Consider the following 21380-nt stretch of genomic DNA (forward strand, 5'->3'; position numbering starts at 1 on the left):
AGAATCTGCTATACCTACCAATAAAAAGAAATTGTCACACATAATTCTGTCACTGATTCAGAAAGATTTAACAGCTATTTCTCTGTCTTCAGAACAGCGTTAGCTGCCGTAGTCATGAGTTTGTGGAGGGATATAAATACAGTCAGTTAATCAATTGGTTTTGTGGTTGTGGTTGTGGTTGTGGTTCAGGTAAGCCAGTGTGGATGCCTGGCAAATGCCTGGACTAGTCCCTGCAGTTTTCTTGGCAAGATTTCAGAAGTGGTTTGCCATTGTTTCCTTCCTAGTTCTGAGAGACAGTGGGACTGGCCCAAGATCACTCAGCTGGCCTCATGAATTTGTGGTCTCTAGCCTGGTTCTTTAACCACTATGCCAAACTGGTCTCTAATAGTTACCCATGCTCTAATTAAGTTAGTTTGAATTTCTTAGCCAGTATTTATACAGTATAGTACGGGATGGTTTAAGGCTGCAAGAAAGATTAGGTGTTGGCTTGCCTGCCAGCTTGTATTTTAGTCCCTTCTCCTGTTCTCTAGGGACTGTCATTATTTGCAGCCAAGCCATGGGGCACGGTTGTTCAGATGACTTAAATATTCTTTGGTTAGCAAGACTACAGGCATATCATTAAGGTCATTTTAAAAGGTGGGGAAATATGCAGTTGATATTTGGGGCAGGAAGAATTTGGGGTAGCTTGGCCTAGTGATGAGCCTTTTGAGATCTCAGAGCTATTTATGGCTCCCTCTGATTATAATTATTGAAAATACTGAGGTGGAAAAAGAAAGAGAGAGAGAGAGAGAGAGAGGGAGGGAGGGAGGGAGAGAGAGAGAGGGAGAAAGAGAGAAAGAAAGAAAGAAAGAAAGAAAGAAAGAAAGAAAGAAAGAAAGAAAGAAAGAAAGAAAGAAAGAAAGAGGAAGGGGGACCCCAAATTGCTTTCCTCATTACAGGGGTCGGCTGGGGTTGTCAAAGAAATTTCTAGCTCTATCCACTTTGTATCTTTGCTTCACCCAAGGTAGCCTTCCCCTCAACAAACAAACAAACAAACAAACAAGCTCCCTCTTGTTTTTAAGTTTTCTTGCAAAGTTGGAGGCCAAGACCTTTGCTGAGAAGCTGACAAGAAAGAAAGGTTTGTAGGTGAGGAATTATCCTGTACAAGCTTCATAAAGGGATCTCTTGCACTCTCATTTAAAGGCTGTTCTCTGATGAGGATGAATAAAGTAGCCACTAAAATCATTCCAATGTTGTGTGTGCAGAGAATTTTCAATATAATCTCAATATGATTTATAAGATTAGATAAATAAGAGGTAGTAAAGAATCAGTGATGCCAAGTTAATGTAAACAGATCATGTTTATATTTATTTTTTTTCATTTATCAAAGAACTATCTAAGAGAAATAATAATCTACAAAGTATTGCATCCTAGAAAAATAATAACTGATGCTATCGTGGTTACATTCTACTAAGTGGAGTCCTTGGTGCTCTCTGAGCTTTGTTGTTTGCTTGCAGATGTTTTATTACCCAACTTGGTAACATCTTCCTCTCCAGCAACCAACACCCAGGTAAGCAGGGATAAACATCAGATATACAAATAGAAGAGTATATATGTATTTCAGTCCTTGGTGCACTCTGATTGTTTGCAGACATTTCATTACATGACTAGATAACATATGCAGTGCTAGTGAGTGCTGAGTTTATTCCCTGTTTATATACAGTCGCTTGGCCTGCCAATGTTGGTGGGGGTGTGGTTTTTCTCCTTGATTACAGTATTGTTTTCTGCTTGTTTGTTTGCCTGGTGTTAATCCTTGCTTATCTCGTTGTTGGCTGCTGGAGAAGACATGTTCTTTCCCACCCCCCTCAACCTTTTCTTGTTGTTGTTTTGAATGGTGTGTAAATGTGCTTTATCTCTCTCTATATGTGTATGTGTGTCTAACCCCTCAGACTAATAATGTTTACCTAGTTGGATAAAACATCTGCAAGCAAACAAGAAAGCTCATAGAGCACCAAGGACTCCACAGTTCAATCCTAGGCTATATACATATATTCTCTTCTTTTGGATTCTACAAAGTGCTGAATAATATCAGTTGCATATTTCAGAATGAGGTCCGCAGAAAGCCAAAGTAATTAACTTTACTGATGTTGCAAATCTGTCTGCCTGTCTCTATCTATCTATCTATCTATCTATCTATCTATCTATCTATCTATCATCTATCTATCTATCTATCTATCTGTCTATCTATCTATCTATCATCTATGGCTTACAGAATACAGGTAGTCCTCAACTTACAACCACAATTGAGCCCAAAATTTCCATTGCGAAGCATGACAATTGTTAAATGAGTTTTGCCCCATTTTATGACCTTTCTTGCCACAGTTGTTAAGTGAATTACTGAAGTTGTTAAATTAATAACACGGTAGTTAAATGAATCTGGCTTCCCCGTTGACTTTGCTTGTCTAAAGGTCAGCAAGGTGATCATATGACGTCATCCAGCAATCATCATAAATACATGCCAGTTGCCGAACATCCAACTTTTGATCATGTGAAGACTTACAACTGTTGTAGCAAGTTTACTGCTACAATGGTCATAAGTGTTTAAAAACAATCATAAGTCACATTTTCAGTGCTGTTATAACTTCAAACAGTTACTAAATAAATGGTTGTAAATCAAAGACTACCTACATATACAATCTGACCACTGTTAAAATGTGATAACATTTCTAGAAATAACTCCTGCATTTGAATTACCGTGTTAGAATCCTAGACTATGGCTAAAATTTGACTCTTGCCTAGTTATTGCCTGTGTCCTGATATTTATGAACTCTCACCTCCTTTTTGTTGTCTGAACTGATGCCATTATGGGAATATTTATATGTATTTCAACTTGCCATAATAGCACAGAACTAGTAAACTGGGCAATATCTATAAAAAAAAGTGGGAAGGCCACATGGAATAAACCTGAAGGAAATTGTTATTTGTCAGATGGGTTGAAACCTGGGACGCTTAAGAAGAAGTATATTCAGTAGCAATGGGGGTGGAAAAATAAAGACATTGTAAGCAGTGGTGGGTTGCCCTTGGTTCACCCCGGTTCTATAGAACTGGTAGTAAAACTGGCAGTAGGCTCCGCCCACCTACCCCACCGTCATCAGAATGCTTCTGCACATGTGCAGAAGAGCGTGTGCGTGTGTGAGCAAAGCAAGCGCGTGCAGCCCCGTTGCGAACTGGTAGTAAAGGTACGTAGAACCCACCCCTGATTGTAAGCCAGGCACCCTAATATTACATTTGTGGATTGTACTGAAGAAGCCCCATCATATTTTTTACTGGAACTTCACTTCAAATTTGCAAATAAATTTGCTATTTTTACTTTGAATAATTCAAAACGTTCATTAGAAGAGGTCTTTCTTTCTACATCCTGTCTTCTTCCAAGCTTATAATACCTGATTAAATAGTCTTCAAGATTCTGGAATTCACCTCAAGAGATGACACCAGAATTGGGAACACCGTTATCAAACAGTTTCCCACCATCTATTTTGATCGTCATCATTGGAAGGTGTCTTCAAGATTCTTTACCTTGATATTATAATATTCTGGGCTGTTTCTGGCATCATGAAGAAATAAAACTAAAAATAAAATGAAAACAAAACCAAACGTGGTCAGTGACACAACTGAGGAATACTAAACTTTATTAGTGAAGATTTCACCTGTATTCAATTTAGTACTTTTCTCACTATTGCAATTCATAAACAGAAGATGACCTGGATGTTTTTAACATCTAAACACCCTCTGGATTAAATGGAATGAGTGTGCCATAAATACCCTATTTATAGGGAATACCAAGCACATCCTCTTTTACTTCAGCTCCACTTGAAAAGTGACCTGAAATGAATGAGATATTCTCTATGTGCATTTTTTCAGCTGCCAGTAACATAGATAGAGGACAGATATTAACAGGGAGTAAAGAAGCATGAAACAAAGGTCTGACTGTAAAATAAAATAAAATGAAACTTATCCGCTAAGGAAAAATGCATTTCATCCAGCAGGTCAAACATCAGGGCAGTTATACTTGTTTTTATTCTTTTATTTAACATTCTTAACATATACAATTAATAGAACAATATTTAAAGTTAAGGAAAAAATAAAATATTGAAAAAGAGTGCTTTTTAGATTGGTCTATCAAGGCAAGCTGGTCTGCCCAATTATGGGAGGGAGCATACTGCTTCCGCTTTCGCCTTTCAGCTCCAATCCAGGAGCCTTTGCAGGCAGTCGCTTTCGCGACAAACTATTTTAACCCAGGTTCAAATCCCAAAAGAGTATGTATAGCTGATGACAGCTAAATAGCTTGAAATAATCTATACTAGTCTCCCTTTATAGATCTATACTACTCCCTTTTCTTTGTCAGTAAAATATAAATTCAACATATTGAAAAAGAGGCAACCCCAGACAAACTAAAAATACAAACTATGAAAGAAAGGAAAAAGAGGAAAAAATTCTATCTTACACTGATCAATAGTCAATGATTTACTAATATGGTAGATAAACTAGCATAATATAATCAGTATAAAATATTATCACCAAATCTATTGTATCACAATTGCTGCACCCTTTGATTAGAATAAAACATTGTCTTTTCCAAAACATATTTCCTACAGCCATTCCTTGACAGCTAGAATAATATTGCATTTCAAATTTCTCAATATGATACTTTTAGCCACCCGCTATGCTTGATGCAACCATAATTCCTGAGAAAAAGGACCAAAGTTTGGTGTATACATTGCATTAACATTTTAACACTAAAAGATGTTCCATAAATCTGCATAAATACATTAATATACTAATGTGGCAGTCATAGTAGAAAAATACTATGTTTATTAAAAATAACAGTGTTATAAACTTTTAAAGCCCAACTGAATTTAAATGTTTTCAGTTTCCTCTTACTAAAATTGACCGCCTTTAAAATGGGCAGATTTGCAGAACTGGATTTAATATTTCTATTTAAACTTCATATTCAAACCCCAGCAAGAGGCATGCAGCTAGAAATTCTGCATAATCCTAGCAGATCTGGAGTGCATCAAATTGATAAAGGCAACAACAGAATAAAGTGAGCACATATACATGTGTATAAACAATTTTATTTTTATATACAACTGTATTTGTATTTTGCAATTTTACCAATATTCCATTATTAATTAGAAAGTTGATGAATTAGAAAGTTTGTCTGTACATGTTTATGTATGTATAAAATTTTAATTCATTGTTAAATTATAATTCTATTAAAATTTGGACATTATAAGCCATATACCCATTAATTTCAGATACCAGACTCTTGATTTATTTAATTGCTTGGGCAAAAAAAAAAGCAAAAAAACCCCTCCTTTTACCCTAAAAACAATCATATTTTCTAAATAATAATAATAATATTCATATGGATTCATAGTTATTGTGAGAGAGTTAAATGATTAGTATTCATCCTGATGTTGCAATGCATACTGCATGACCTATGTGCTAATTATCAAGTGCAAAAGAGCATTGTATTTGTGATATTGTGACATGCATTTCATCAGTCCTTTGCCACCATGGTTTAAACTGGACATTTAAGTATAAATTGTCTTTGAAAGAACCTAGAGAACGAATGAATCAAATTGCTGAGGGAGATGCTAGCTCTGCCTTCCAAGGGGGAAAAATGGACCTAGGAAACTAATACTAGTCAGACTAACATCAATACCTGGAAAGATTTTGATAGATCCATCCATAAATACCTTGAAGACAAAACATAGATCACCATATATCTGGATCTAATCCAATTAGAAGGTTGATAATGTGGGGTGGATGGAATGTTTGTTCCCAGCTAGCTTGGTAAAATAGTACTCATCAATACTTTCTCTTTAAAGTGGAGTGGAACTCATCCCAGTCAAAACTCCAACTGATACTAAACTAAATGGGATAGTTAATCCCTTAGAAAACTGAAGCAAAATTAAAACTTATGTAGATAGGTTGAAAAACTAGCCTGAAAATTACAAAATGAAATGTCATCTATAAAGAATATGCAAAAGTCAAATACACAGACACAGGATGGGTGGACTACCTGATTTGTTATAACTAAAAAGAATCTTGGAACTATCTGATAAAAAGTCAAATGCAGTTTTAGGATGCATAACAGAGGCATAATTCCAAATTCTGGGAAATAATATTTCATCCTATTCTATTTTGGTCAGATTGATTTGGAGTTCAGTGTCCAGTTGTGAGCACTACATTTTAAAATTGATTCAAAACAGCTGAAATAGATTCAATATGGTTCAAGGATGACCAAGGGGATGTAATGTTATTAATGAAAATGGGCATATCAATCTTAGACAAAGATAACTATGTAGAGATATGATATATGAATGCAATACAATGTAATATTAATCATGCTGGATCAGGTCAAACTCACTTGGGTTCAGCATTATGTTTCTCAAAGTGGCCAACCAGATACAAGCAGGAGGTGGAGACATATGTCTCCCCATATTGTTTCCCTCCAGCTGCAATTTGGAAGTAAAATTGCATCTTCAGAACTAAAATCATGCATTAATAAATGGGTCCCTTTAGATTATCTATCTAATGCTCTTTTAAAGCCATTGAAGTTGGTGTCCCTCATCATGTCTTGTGGCAATGAATTCCATAGGTTAATTGCACAATTTCCTGCTCTAAATTTCCCTGATCCTAGAGTTTTGAAAAAGGGAGGAAAGGTTATCCTTGCACCTTCATACTATGCTTTATTTCATGCATTTTAGCCATGTCCACCTTGATATTGTTTTTCCCCCCTCCAAGCTAATGAATCCCAAATTATGTAGCTTTTTCTCATATGGAAGATTTGAGCATCCTGATCATTCTGTTGTTCTCCTCTGCCCTTTTTCACCATTCTAATCCACCAATGTGGCAACTAGAACTGCACACAGGATTCTCAGATCAGGAAGTAGTGTAGGTTTGCTTAAAGGCATTACGATCCTGCCAATTTTATTCCTAAGGATGGTGGGCTCTCCTTTAGTGGAAAAGATGAACAGCCCTTTAAACTTGGAATTCTTGTCCTGAGCAGGAGTTCAGCCAGGGAATTTATTTATTTATTGGTTCGATTTATATGCCGTCCTTCTCCTGAGACTCAGGGCGGCTTACAATGTGTTAAGCAATAGCCTTCATACTTTTGTATATACCTGCTTAGTAGGGCCTCCCCCAAGCAGTGTTCTTTTTTATACAAAGTCAGTTTATTGCCCCCACAATCCGGGTCCTCATTTTACCTACCTCGAAAGGATGGAAGGCTGAGTCAACCTTGAGCCTGGTGAGAATTAAACTCGCAGTAATTGCAGGCAGCTGGCAGCTAAGTGCTAATTAACAGCACTTTAGTCCGCTGCACCACCAAGACTCTTGTCCTTTTCAGCACCACCATCCCTTCCCAACCACCCAACTTAGGTTGACTCAGCCTTCCATCCTTTCTAAGGTAGGTAAAATGAGGACGCAGTTTGTGGGGGCAATAAACTGACTTTGTATAAAATATACAAAAGAATGAAGGCTATTGCTTAACGCATTGTAAGCCGCCTGAGTCTCCGGAGAAGGGCGGCATATAAATTAAAAAAAAAAAAACCTACCCAAATGACCCTGGAAGTTGCCCGGGTTTCCCGTCTGAGTACTTCTTCCCACCCACCCACCACTCACCCCCAAAAAAGACAGCCTTGCTCTCCCGGGCTGATTCCAGCGGGAGGGGGAGGTTCCTCCCGGGTAGGGACAGGATCGAGCCCAGGTGAGGCCTGGAGAAGAGAGACAGGCGCGAGCGCCGGGGAGCTGGTGCTCAACGCGCGCCTCTCCTCCTGTAAACCGATCCCTCCTCGGGCCGCCTGAGCCCGGGAGGACGTCGCTGGTAATAAGGCAACTGCTCTGAATCATCAGCGGGCCCAGCCTCCTCCCCCCCCCCCACTTCTCTCTCTCTCTCTCCCCGCTCCCCTCGTCATCTTGCAATCATCAGCGGCATTAACCCGGGTCGAGGAAACAGGCTCTCGGGTTAGTGGTGGGAGGCTGTGAAAACAGGGGGGCGGCCAGTCGAGGAAACCCGATCGCTATTCATCAAGCTCGGGAGGCGACCAGGGAAAGGAGGCGGAGGAGGCAGAGGGAAAGGGAAAGGGCCCTCCTGAGCCGCTGGCTCCCGGCGACCCGGGCCGAGGCAGTTCAAGCAGGCAGCCTGGCTCAGCGATTGCGGCGGAGTTTTATCTGGCGGGCGGAGGAGACACACACACGCCCACCCCCCCTTCCCCGCAAGGCGCTGGCCCGCACACGGGACCCTCTTTCTCTCTCTCTCCCCTCCCTTCCTAGCCCCGCCTGAGCTCTGCTACGCTCTGCCAATCCCCCGAGGCAAAGCGCTCTCGCGTCTTAGTCCAACCATCTGTTTCTCTTTAGCCTTGTTGTTGTTTGTTCTTGTTGTCTTGTCTGAAGCTTGGAGTTTGCAGGGGCTCGGATGGGGCGTAGGGGAGAGCGGGGACTCTCTTGGTCAACCCGCCCCGGAGGGCGAACGGCTTTCTTAACGGCGCAATCTTGAGGACCCAAATTGTGGGGGCAATAAGTTGACTTTGTAGAAAAAAAAAACACCGCTTTTTAGGGGGGCGAAAGCCCTACTAAGCAGGTATATACAAAAAGTATGAAGTCTGTTGCTTAACGCATTGTAAGCCGCCTTGACTCTCCGGAGAAGGGCGGCCTATAAATCGAACCAATAAATAAATAAATAAATAAATAAATAAATAAATAAATAAATAAATAAATAAATAAATAAATAAATAAATCTTGCGCCAAGCCGCTCGGAAATAAAAGTTGCGGAGAAACTTATTAAGCGGTTGATGAGGATGGGGGGTGGGGGGAGAGAGAGAGGTGGGTTGATTGGTTTTTTAACATTTGTTTGTTTGTTGGTGTAATTTAAGACGCTGTTAAACCGAGATTTACAAACAACGCGTTTTAGTTGCTTAACCGCTCAAAGACCAAAAAAAAAAAAAAAAAAGGCACGCAGTCTTGGCTGTAAAATTCCTGCCCAATTTTTAAAAAAAAAAAATAAAAAGCGAACCTAGCGGCCGCCAGTATTTTTGCAGCTCTACTTCAGGGACAAACCGGCTGTCACAAAACAAATTTTGGGCATTTCCATGAGGTTTACATTCAAGTAAATTTGTACAATTCTGGACTGTATATTTTGCGCTTGGCAGGAGCTCTTTTTTTTTCAAACTGGAGAGACTGTAGGTGCGCACCTCTACCTGACAGATGGACTTAGTTACATACCGTATCTATTTACATTTATAGCTGCTTTTCTGTTAAAATGAGCTGAAACGACTGATTAAGATGCAGCTCTTTTGGTTTCGGAGAAATGTATTAGGCTAGGAACCAAAAACTGTTTATTAGGCAAAGGAACTTACTCAGAGGAATCAATGCCGAGACTTTAGCCAGACTTACTTCTAGATAAGTGACAGAAGGAATATTCCATTGTAAATTGTACATACCTCCATTTCTTTCAAAGTAAAAAAAAAAAGTTTGGAAACAATTGCACCCAAAGAGGGAGAGAAGGAGGGGAGGAAAGGTGAGGAAACGATGGATATACCTTATAGTTATAGTTTAACTTAGCATATTTAGAATTCAATTATGCACATGATTAAAGAAACCGTAGTTTAGCACGTGCTGTGAAATCATCCATTGCTTTTAACAAGTACGTCACTGGAATATTTCCCCCCCCCCAAAGTTGAGATGGTCCAGCAGTAACTTTCATCTCTTTGAATACGGCCAAAAAATCGCAGGCAAAAGTAAATTCGGACTCTCATTATAAAGTTTAATGAAACAGCAAATAGGCTGCCCCTGCTGGGATCCGAAACACTGTGGGTGAGACACGCCGCCCCTTAAAGCCTCTAATTGGAAGATAGATGAGGGGGATAGGCTTCACTTTTCCGGGGTGTGAACCTGCCTGGCTGTGACGGTTCCGCTTCTCAGGGGAAAAGGAGAGCGGGGAGCGGCAGTGGGGAAAATGGGGAACGGAGAACCGAGAGGCCAAGAGTTCAAGTCCATCCTTACTCTATGACCTTGGGCAGTCAGTCTGTCTCAAACCAGCTCTACTTCAGGGACAGACCGGCTATCTGATCAGCTTGTTGGAGGGGGAGCGGGGATTAAATGAAGAGAGATTCCTCCTGAGAGAAAAGCCATATATAAATCTTCGGTTTTTTTAAAAAAAACTTAAGTTATACAGCTCTTATCTACTTCTTACCTGTACCCAAATGAACCCTGCTCTAAAAAAAAAAGAAAGAAAAAAGCAGTCCTGTCAAAAAAAACCCAGAAGCCTGCCTCTTGTCATTTAACCAGGAAGGCCAGCAATTCAGGAATTTGCAGCGAGAGAGTTTATGGCAGCAACTTTCTCCCTGCACTTTCCCGCTTTCTCGGGTACTGTTCCTTCCGCTAACCGCCTCCCGTCCTGCGCTGACCGCTTTCATTGGGGTTTCTCAAGTGAGAGTGCAAAGTAATCGTCCCCGTTATACCCAACTGGAGCGCCTGCGGTATATGGCAAAAAAAAAAAAAAATCAAGATGGGCATCACGACTGTATGATCAACACATCACGACTGTACGGTCAAAAAAAAACCTCCGGTCGCATTTTAGGGAAGTCCAATCATACCGTGATTGGCCTCCGTCTTGACTCTTTTGATACACATCCTTGGTTAGCTCCAGCGTTCAACCTCTTGCCCTAGATCAGTATTTCTCAACCTTGGTAGCTTGAAGATGGGTGGACTTCAACTCCTAGAATCCCCCAGCCAGCAGCGCTGGCTGGGGGTTTCTGGGAGTTGAAGTCCACCCATCTTCAAGTTTCCAAGGTTGAGAAACACTGCCCTAGATGAAGGGGAAGGCCAACGGTGGCGTTTACAAAGGCTCCTTTTATTGTTATACAATGTAAGAGATCAATGGATCTCTATATTTCATGAATTAAGTGTCAGAAATAGAATTCTTTGGGGGGGGGGAATCAATGTCCGTCTTCCCCGAACAAATGATATCCCGATGACTGCTATTCCCATCGTCTGATAGGAAATGGGAGATGTAGTCCGACCAGCCATATAGCACTGGGAAGGGAAGACCAGTGTTTTAAGCAGGAAACCCAACCCAGCTTACAGATAAAACATATCCAGATGATCTCTGTTTAACTGGGGGTAAACCCGAGCGGCTAATGGTCACATAGGGCTTGGTCCGAAATGAGTAGAGCTCCGGTTGGCCAGAAACATCTGGATCGGAAGAGAGTGGAACTGGTGCCCGAAGGCGAAGTCTGGAGTTCCTCCCAGCAGCGTGGGCATGATTGGCACCAGAGGCAGCGATTCTGCTTCTTGCCCCTGGCTGTTCATAATTCCAATCCCCCTGATTTCAAGAGTCCCATCTGGGTCCATCTAAAGAGGGAACCCAGGAGACCCAGGCCAAAACTGATCTAATTGCATATTGGATTTCTTGTGAGCTAGTTAATGTCTAGGAATATCAACCGTTGCCTCCAGGAATGTAACAGATACTAGCAGCGAATCCGCATCTGCTGTTTTTGATAGCCGCAAAAGAGCTATCCGTCCATCACTCCCGGGTAAACCGGGCGAGCACGTGCCGGTGGACCATACTGTAAGCTTTAAGTTCCTTTTGAAGCGCTGCTGTCCTGCCCGCTTTAGGTTTAGCTTAGATGCTGGATAAACGAAAGGTTCCTGCGCTCGCTTCTCTCTACAGTTGTGCCATTCATTCGTTCTCAGCGGGAGAGGCTGGGCTGGGCTTTAATCAATGAGGGTTCTCTGTCTGGCCCTCGTTTTTGTCTCCCTAGGCCTCGACTCGGCTTTTCTTTCCATTTGCTTGCTCTCCTGGAAGAGAAGGCAACCGAGATCAGCAGGACCCACCGATCACCCCTTGCTCTGTTCCCAGCTAGGTTTTCAGGGGAGACACTCCAAGGGCAAGGCAATCAAGAGCGCCCCATTAAACTGGAGACTACCAGGTTGTTGGGCAGCTAGGAGCCCAGACGAGGACAGGAATTTACCTCTGCCTCATCTGGAAAGGAGGAAGGGCACTTTCTGCTCGCTGGCCGGGCCAGCGATTTGCTTTGGATGCTTTTCTCACCCTACCTTTCACCCCGGCACCCACTTCTCCGGAGTAAGTCCCGGGCAGCGCTTGCACCTCCCGCGACCAAATTCTTAAGAGGCTGAATTAGAACTTGGTCTCTCGAGTTCCGCTTCAGAGTTCCATCCCGGAAAAACATCTGATGCGCTGAAGTTTTCTTGCTGATTCAATATACTGTACTGTCAAGGCACATACTGTGAGCGGAGCGTGCAGCCTTGGACTGGGATCCCAATTCACCTCTGATGTTTGTTCAGAAGCAAACTCGTGAGCTTACTCCGAGACAAGTGCTCATTTCATTAGAGAATGTATGTACTCAGGGGAACTCAATTCCTTAGGAGAAACATAGGGCAGAAATTCTAGTCCACGTGAATCTAGTGGGCAAAGGGTAACAAGAGCACTTCCAGCGATTCTCCAGACAAATGGAAAGATGCAGATGTCCGATTGATTTTTACCGAGGGAATGAGAGACCTTCAATGGACTTGGTAATCAACCCCACTGCCCTGATATATGCCCAGACAAAACCAATGAAATATTGCAGGGGTGGAGAACGATGGCCCCTTTATAATTTGTGGAGTTCAACACTCCCAGCATTCCTGAGCCAGCTATGTTGAAGTCCACAAGTCATAAAGGGACCATCGTTTCCTACCTCTGAAATATCGGATCATTAAAACTCAGGGAAGTCTGAGACCCGGAAACCATCGTCAGTTGTCCATAAAAAGATTAATAAACCAAGATCATTAAAGCAAACCGCGGTATTCTCAGGAATCACTAAGATATTCATCCCTGATGGCGCCCAAGAAGGCCAGCATAAAATGCGCTGGGGATCCCTTGCCACAATCCCTACCCAGCCTTTATTGCATCTCTTCTGGCTCACGGCCAGGGACCCCTTAAATTGTGAGGTGAATTGAACCTCTCATTAGGAGCAAACCGACTAAGTATTTTCTCTGGACTTTGCTACCACCTTCTGCAAAATGTCCCAAGCCGGGGTGGAATGGGGGGGAAAGGGGGGAGGGATAATGTATCAGTGGGGAAGACCTGGTGACATGAAGACTTCCCTGGGACTTCTTTGGACTGAGTTGTCTGCTGCTTCTTCTCTGGTGAGCATCTCCAGAGTTTGAATGTGGTTCGATAAAGCAACATACAAGGCGGAAAGAAAGACAGAAAGGAGAGAGGGGCAAAATTTCCTCCTTGGAATGAAATAACTCAGCTTTGAGGAGGTGGATGCGGTCCCTTCCTATGGAGTGGGGAAAACTGGTTGAACGGTCATCTTCGAGGCTTCCTTGCCAGGCAAGCAAGCAACCCAAAGCTTCAGCACCTTTTTGTTGTTGTTGTCGGATACAGCTACGAGGAAAAGCGTGAATTTTCTAAATTCTAAATAAAGCTTAAGAATTCCATTAAAGGGGAATAGTGCGGGAACGACCCGTCTTTTCCCCCCAAATACAATTGTGGCTCTCTGCTCTTTCCTCCTTTATCTTGATGACATCATAGAGAGAAAAGTGTCAAAAATGGAATTGGGGACCAATGGATATGGAAAGAACCTAAGAAGCAAGAAGCCCAGAGTCAGGCTGATGAGCAAGAGGGACAGGTGAGCCCGCGTTTCTCAACATTCCCGAAACACTCCTCCGATCACACCACAAGTCACCTGATTTCACGGGAATTTCAAGGGAATGCGTGGTAAGCATGACAGACTTGAATCATCTTCAAGCGGTGTCATGAAGGGAAAGGCTGCTCTGAACCCAATACTTTCTCGACGATCGGAGCCTGCAGTTGAGATGAGGACACCGTTGTGTGATCAAGGCCGCGCAGCATGGCTGCAACAATGCAGATAAAGCTCCTTGCGTGCATGTCCATAACTCTCCCTTGAAATCAATGGGGGATTTTTTTGGTGTGTGTGTCATTTTTCTGTTGGATCTGGCTTCAGTTCGAAAAACACACCACAGTTTTTCCTCTCATGCGACTTGTGCCAAATCGATTGTATAGGATCGCAACCTCAAAGCTAACTCATCACATGTCCTCCTCCTCCTCCTCCGCCTAAAGATGGAAGACTTGGTTCCCTGGGGATTACTGAAAGGTGGGAAACCCCTTCCACAGGTGCAAAACTGAGTAGCACTACTACTCCCAGGTAAGGCTACTTAGTATTGTAATCTATCCAATTTGACCGAGTTCTAACGTGGTCAGCCACATCCTGGCAGTTAACAGCACAGAAGAGGAACGGAGGTCCACGTACTCAGTCTACCCATTAAAGAGCCACATAGAAGAGTCTGCACAAACACACTGAATGCAGAGGAGGGGGAGGGGGAGGGGGATCCATCTTCTCCTGCCGCAACCCTCCCTGCCTCTGGGGCCCGACCCCGCTTCAAATCACCCGCTCCATCCTAACGATACCTAGCACACTGTTTCTTACTTTCAGGCCAAGTTTTTTAGCATAATTGAGTTAGTCACAACATTATCTGAAAATCTCATCCCGCAGCTCTCGGGTTCTCTTTAAAAGAGTTCCCCAATCAGACACGTAAAACTGGGTAGGATTCTGCCCGCACAACCCCCTCCTCCCCTGTCCCCACTCCGCCGAGGTCTTACCGAAGGTGGCACTGGGTATTTAGCCGCCAAGGGAACCGTCTCCGAGCTGGAACTCAAGAAGATCGAGTCAGGTCGAGGCGTTTCGTGAACAGCATTTCATTAGGAAAGAGTTCTCCACACTATCACCACCACTGAATTTGAATACCGCTTTAAAATTTAAAAAAAAATTAGTTTTGAAACTGCTCCCCTTCTTTATTTGAAAAGGGTAGGGCTGTCTGGCCTGGATTCCTCCCCTTTATTATTTTTCTTTTACTTAAAAAATGGTGGTGGAGGAGGTTTGGCTTTCTTGAGGATTTGCAATCCTTGAAAAATCTCTTGGAATTCCAAGGATTTTATGCCAGTATTATTGATCTATAAGAGACGTGGCACTAGGAATTATAGCGCAACTGGTCATATTGGCTATTGAAAAATAGCTGTTCAATTTCGATAACAAAAATCACTCCTCCCCTGTGCCTAGAAAAGGATCTATGTGGTCCTAGAAGAATTTACAACATTGTCAGCCCTGCTAATAATCTTCACCGCCAACATCTTTGCTACTGAGTACATTAGTTTAACTGTTGCTATAAAAATTGTTTTAACTGTGGAAATTTAGCAGGATCCAGAACAAAAGGTGCCTTTAGTTTCTAGAGGTTCAATACACAAAGCAAGAGACACAAGGATTCTGCTAGACTAATTTTTGAAAATTCTTCCCTAACTATTTAAACATTTTGCTGGGTTATTTTCTCTCTCTCTCTCTCTCTCTCTCTCTCTCTCTCTCTCTCTCTCTCTCTCCTTCTCTCTCTCTCTCTCTCCCTCTCCCCTTCAGCGCAAGATTTTCAGAAAAGTACACATGCACATTCTTCTTCCTTCTATCTTCTCAGCCACCCTATAAGGTAGGTTGTGCTCAAGAACTCCAAAGTTCTCAAGATACTCCATTGAAACTACATGACTGAAACTACAAGGCATTCTGCCCTTTCCTCCAATGGCTCTTCTAGCGCTGCTAATAAGACTAGGTTTACCACCATGGAAACGTCATCACACATCTAAGACTTGTAACTATTAGCCATATGGATCTGAAAAAGAAGCTACCAATGTAAGTGGTTTTAAAGGATAACGTGGAATTACTGTTCTCAAAAGAAGAGTTTTGATGATTAGAGGTTATCCTGATGCTCTTTCATTTGAGAGACAAAAATATCCGTTTTATTGTTCCAAAAGCAAATCAGCACAAGATCAAGAACAAAAACAATGTAGAGACGTTTTGGTTACATCCAGCCTGGAATCCTGTTAGTAATTTACAATCCCCAAACTGCTCGCAGGGATATGGGTAGACCCAATCCAGTGCACAGCCCGGTTTAGCAGAGGCCACTCTGGACTTTAAATGAAAATAACGTAGAAACCGGCTAGGAGCCAAGCGCTTTCTCTGGTAGGGAACTCAGCTTGCAAGTTTATCCAATACTGCCTTGATTTCCCTAAAGGAAAGGTGGAATAAAAGCAAGCACATTCTTTCAGGCAAATTTAGAAATCGGATGATTTACTGCCCGTTGCATTTATTAAAAAGTTTACTGATTGTTATTGTGTAGGTTAAAGCCCAGAGATTCAAATGCCAATTTTTAGGATTTCGTTCATGGCTGCAATTCGTCAAATACCGAATATATTTCCTATGACGCACCTGCTCAATATACAGGAGTAGTTAGAATAAGCTAAGCCGGATGAATAAGCTTTATTCCCCTCCCCCTTTTTTTGTTGTTGTTCTTACAGAAGAAAGTCCTCTTGAATATTTATGAAACGTCCAAATGCAAAGTGGAGTATTGGTGCTGCAAAGCTCCAGGCGACCACAAGGTGGAAGCAAAGAGCAATCTTTGCCACTAGTGGTGGCCCGAAATTTGACAGTTCAGATGAGAAAGACCTTAGTGAAGACTTGCTACCTGGGGTGCCTGTATTTGTGATTGTCTGTGCTTTCCCCTCAAATGGCTATTTTTTTAATTCGGACTAATGGAAAGGAGACCCAAAAGCCTCAGACTTTGAAAGAGGGCCCCTTACTGCGAATCGCTATTCGACCTGAGAAGCCTCTCATTTCCCACCCACCCACCCTCCCCACTTCAGATGAAAATTCACTCCCTGGAATGCTGGGGAGAGCAAGCTTGTCGGAAAGGTCCCAACCGGGAGAGGGACTGGGACATTGACTGGTGATCATAATTGGATTTCTGGCTCCAGCAGCCGAACAGAATTGAAAAACGTGAAGGTGAAAAATAATAAACTTTACTCTGTCAACACCACCCTCTGACGGATCCCAGTCCAGCTGAGTCCCGTCTTGCTTTGCTTTTTCGGAAGGCGAAGTCAACGCCGGCTCCATCTGTACATTCAAAAGAAGGGGATCGGTCCCAGGGATTTCGGACCTACGCTCTTTTCCCGAACCCTTTTGACTTTTCCAAGTTCTTTTTCCCGAAATGTTCTGCCTTTCTCAAAAGAAAGACGGGGTTGGGTTGGGTAGGGTCGGTACATTTTGCGCGATCAACGAGGTCGGTAATCCGCTTCTGCTCGAGTCAATGTACAGGATTTGATGAGACGTTTTTCCCGAGTTAAAAAGCGGTGAATAAATCTCTGCTGGGCTCGAGAGAACCAAGGAGTCCACGCCGTTTTTCCCATAGCACTGGGGGAGGGGGGGGGGGCTTTTCCCATGTTGATGCAGAAGCAGGAGGGTATCTTCAATCAGCCCCCAAAAGAGAGGCTCACGTCCCTTCCGGCTAAGGAGAACAGCTGCTGTTGTCTTATCGCCCCCGCCCCTTCCCAATTCCGACCCCCACCCCCCACCCTTCTCAGCTGCCCTGGTTTTTCGGATCGGAGCAAGTGACCTCAAGTTGCGTCCAAGAAACCCTTGAGAGCAGAAAGGGGGGGGGGAGACCGCCGCTCTATGTCTCTGCTCCTTTCCAGTTTAGAAAAGACCTGCCGTGTGTTCCGGGGACACTCTGGAGTCTGTCTCTGGGTCTGTGACGCTTCAATCTAAGGGGAATGAAGATGGATATTGTGCTTCCAAGTGTCTGGAGGGCTTCGTTCATACATTCACTATACAGTTCTTGCAAACCGGTAGAGGACACGAGTTACTGTTGTCTTTAACTACGGGTGGGAAATGGAGTGGCGAGCGGTGGCCACCTAAAAAAATTCATTTCAGGGGTGACATTGGAACTTAGAGCTCCTAGAATGACACTGATGTCTAAGGCAATCTAATGGCAACTCGCTGTCCCACTAAATTCAGCCTAAGTGTAGTGCCGTCTCTGCTATCTAACACAACGCCTTTAGCACCCAAGTTGTATTTTTGTTTTGTTGAGGTTTGGAGTCTTAAAACTAAAGAGCTTCCCGTTTGTTCGGGTCTCCTTGGTCTGCCTTTTATTGTTCCTGGACAGCAACTTAGTAACTTTGGATTAATCGGACTCCACAGCCGAATTAATTTCAGCGACTCGGTCTTGTACGGCAGCTCTTCTCGGGGAGTAAGCTCCGCTGATTTCAACGGCAAGAGCCGTTTCCTTATCTTCTGTCTCCTTGTTGGGATTTAGGTACTGCAGGCAACAGTTAAGATCGTCCCCTAAATTGCAATATATATAAGCGTTTCCTAGGACAGAGAGACTCTCTTTCTCTCTACCCTGCCCCAAAACGGTCCTCACATAATGGGGGATAAATCTTACTGATTTCCATCTTCTACTATGCGGTGCAGTCTGGAGGTGCAGCCGAGATGAAGTCGGCGGGATAAAGCTCCGTCTGGATAACGCTCCTAGTTCCTTCGTGTCTGTTTGCTGCGCTCCCTCTCCGATTTGGAAAGCAGTTTAATTAGAGATGTGACCCCTGGGGATCGATAGCCCCTTTCCTGATAAAACGACTCGACCTTCAGGCTCCCAAAGCCAAGTTACGGCAAGGAAAGTGGAGGCAACAGCTCCATTAAAAACTACCTCCAGAAGCCGGAGAAATAAACGCGAATGATACGGCGCATCGAACAGTGAAGTTCTTAGAACAAGCCAAAGGCTCCCGGGATGCAGGAAGTGCCCCGCGGGAACCGAGGAGTTTCTCTTTTTTTTTTTTTTTTTTTCAAATCACGACTTTTCAGAGTCCTAGAAAAAGTATTTCCAACAAGATCTAAACTTTTTTTTTAAGCAAAAAAGAAAGTTTGTACCGAATCTCAACTTTGGGGCGAGAAGGTCGTTCTTGATGCGAATGGAGGTGTCACCGAAGCTTTTTGCTCTTCAAATAAAGTTCCTTTCAGTTATCACACAAACCCTGGAGCGGCTTTTGGGCTGTTTTCCCGGTTCCATCAGGGTTTTCGGGTCTCCAAGCGATTACCACGGGAACATAGCTGAGCTTGCTAGTCTCTCCATCCCCTCCCATTTGTCCGAGTTCTGGAGGTTTCGGCGCGCCTTCGGGCTCCCGCCTGGCTATCCCCAGAGATCCATGAAAGCAGCTGCGGCACCATCTTCCTGCTATCCCGTCTCTGAGGCGGCAGGGCTTCTTCTCGGTTTTCCTTCTTGCCCCTCCGTCAATGGGCTGGGAAAGGCAATAGACGAACGAGCTATCCTAAGATTCGGTTTCCCCGGGAATTAATGCTCGGGGGCTTAGCCTGAGTTCCCCGCCTGTTATCTTGCGCGAGCAACTCCTGAATTTGGGGCTTAGTATTTAACGAAAGTTCCGCTGAGCATAGACGGAATGCTTTTTTCCCATTCCATTTATTATAACTAGTTAGGCGCGGTAGGATCGGGGAGTAAGATTCGGGGGACCAATCCGTTGATCAGTTAGAGTCCGGGAACATTTTCGGCAACTGAACTCTAGTCTAGATCAACCGCCGCCAACTGTCAATTAAGCTAGTAAGAGCTACCAGAAAGGAAAAGTCGGTCCCAGTGATCAACTGTGGACTGTGTATTTTTTCAGGACTTAAGGCTGAAGTAGCCAAGGGGCGAGAAGCGACCAATGGAAAAGCTTTGGGGACGTTTAGTGAGACTGGAAACACCAACAGCTTGCGATCCCCAATTATCCTGCCAAAACTGAATTCACCCACTTGTTCCTCCAAATTGCCTTTGACACTCATTTGCAGATGTGTGTCGGCTTCTTTTCTTTTGATTTCCTTCTACCACTTTCACACCACTTTCTATTTAGAAGGAAGAGGTGAAATTAAAAGAGGTGGAAAAATAAAACTAGGAAGAGGAAAAGCGCACCGGTACCTCTTGTTTCTATCGCAATGAAACGGTCCCTCGATTATAGCGGGTTAGTGGATGGATAGATGGGCATTCTGTGTTGAATGAGTGGACTATGCTTCGCGCTTTCTGGCTTGCAACTCAGGCGTGTGGTTTTTAAACAACGAGAGAAAGAGCGAGGGGGAGAGAGAGAGATGAAAAAAGTGTCCTTTGTCAAGAAAAGCTGAGAGAAGTTTCTAAGGAAGCAATAACGAGCCACCGTATTCTCTATTTGTCTTTCAAAAGTCGTTTCCCCACTCTCCTAGGCCCACAAGTAAATCGTTTTAGGCAAGACTGGTGCCTATGTTTGGTTTGATTTTCTGCGTGGTTACTTAAAAGAAAGCACCATTGAATTCAGTGGACTTACTTCTGGGCAGTTGTGTCTAAGGGTTACTTAAGCTGCAATCCTAACCTTACCTTTTTGGAAACATTGTTTTTTACTACTTATCTTTGGATCAATCAGTGCATTTAAATAAATGAAACACACATTTGGTACAAAGTCCACTTTGTTTTTACAGACCCACCACGGAATGGTGGGGGGGGACAAGAGTTTATCTGCAAACAGTGCTTTAATATCTCTGTTCCTTTTCATTTCAGGGCTGCAACTGAGTTTGAAAGCAGAATAATTTTAGAAAGCTGGGGCTGGCAAGCGGAAAGGTTACAGCTTGAAATGATAAGATTCAACTTAGTGACAAAGGGAAAGTACATTATTTGGAAAATACTGTGGTTTCATTTTTTTAAAAAAAATGTAAATATATTTTATGTATATATGTAAATAAAGATTCATTTTATAAGTTAATGGGCAGTAAGAAATTCTTCAGTTTCCACCGGAGCTTCCACCGAAATCTTCAGCAATTCTGAGTTGCTCCCAGGCTTCCTACAATTCCTCCACCCCAACCCAAGTTGGGAGTTCTGAAATCGTGAAAAGCCCTCAAACTAGGGGGCTCTTGCCGGCTGGCGAAGGGGGGTTACTGCCGTAGTTCTAGCGCCCCCGCTGTCAGTCTGCAACCAGCCCAGGGTGGATCTCGAGGAACCCTTTCCCCCTTTCCGTGTTTTGCGGTGTCAATCACAGCGTATATTGCTTTCCCCTCCCCCACCCCCTTCGTTCCCCCCCCCCCCCAACTCCCAACTACCATTTAGCAACATCCCAGCTCTGAGAGTCCGCCTCTGAGTGGCTCGCAGCAATCTGTCAACTGAGCCGGGGAGCCACCTCACAACAGATCCGGTTACTTTTGATTGACAGCGTCACCATGGCAAATAATTTGATTAAAACTATTGTCTTCTCCTTGGCAGTCCTCGAGTCAGATAACTGGACCAATCACTGCGCGGCTAATCACTTTTTCATGCCAGTTTAGAACAACATTTGGAAGGAGAGAGGCAAGGGAGAGCAAAAAGAAAGGGGGGGAGGAGGACGGGGGGTGGGTGGAAAGAAGAGAAGAATCGGCCACGAAAAGAAAAGAGAAAAGGAAAAGAGGAGAGGAGGAGGAGGAGGAGGAGGAGAAAAAGAAGGA

Source organism: Pituophis catenifer, unplaced genomic scaffold, assembly GCF_029215685.1.
Source record: "Pituophis catenifer annectens isolate HBS135680 unplaced genomic scaffold, rPitCat1.0.hap2 SCAF_1, whole genome shotgun sequence".
Classification (NCBI taxonomy): domain Eukaryota; kingdom Metazoa; phylum Chordata; class Lepidosauria; order Squamata; family Colubridae; genus Pituophis; species Pituophis catenifer.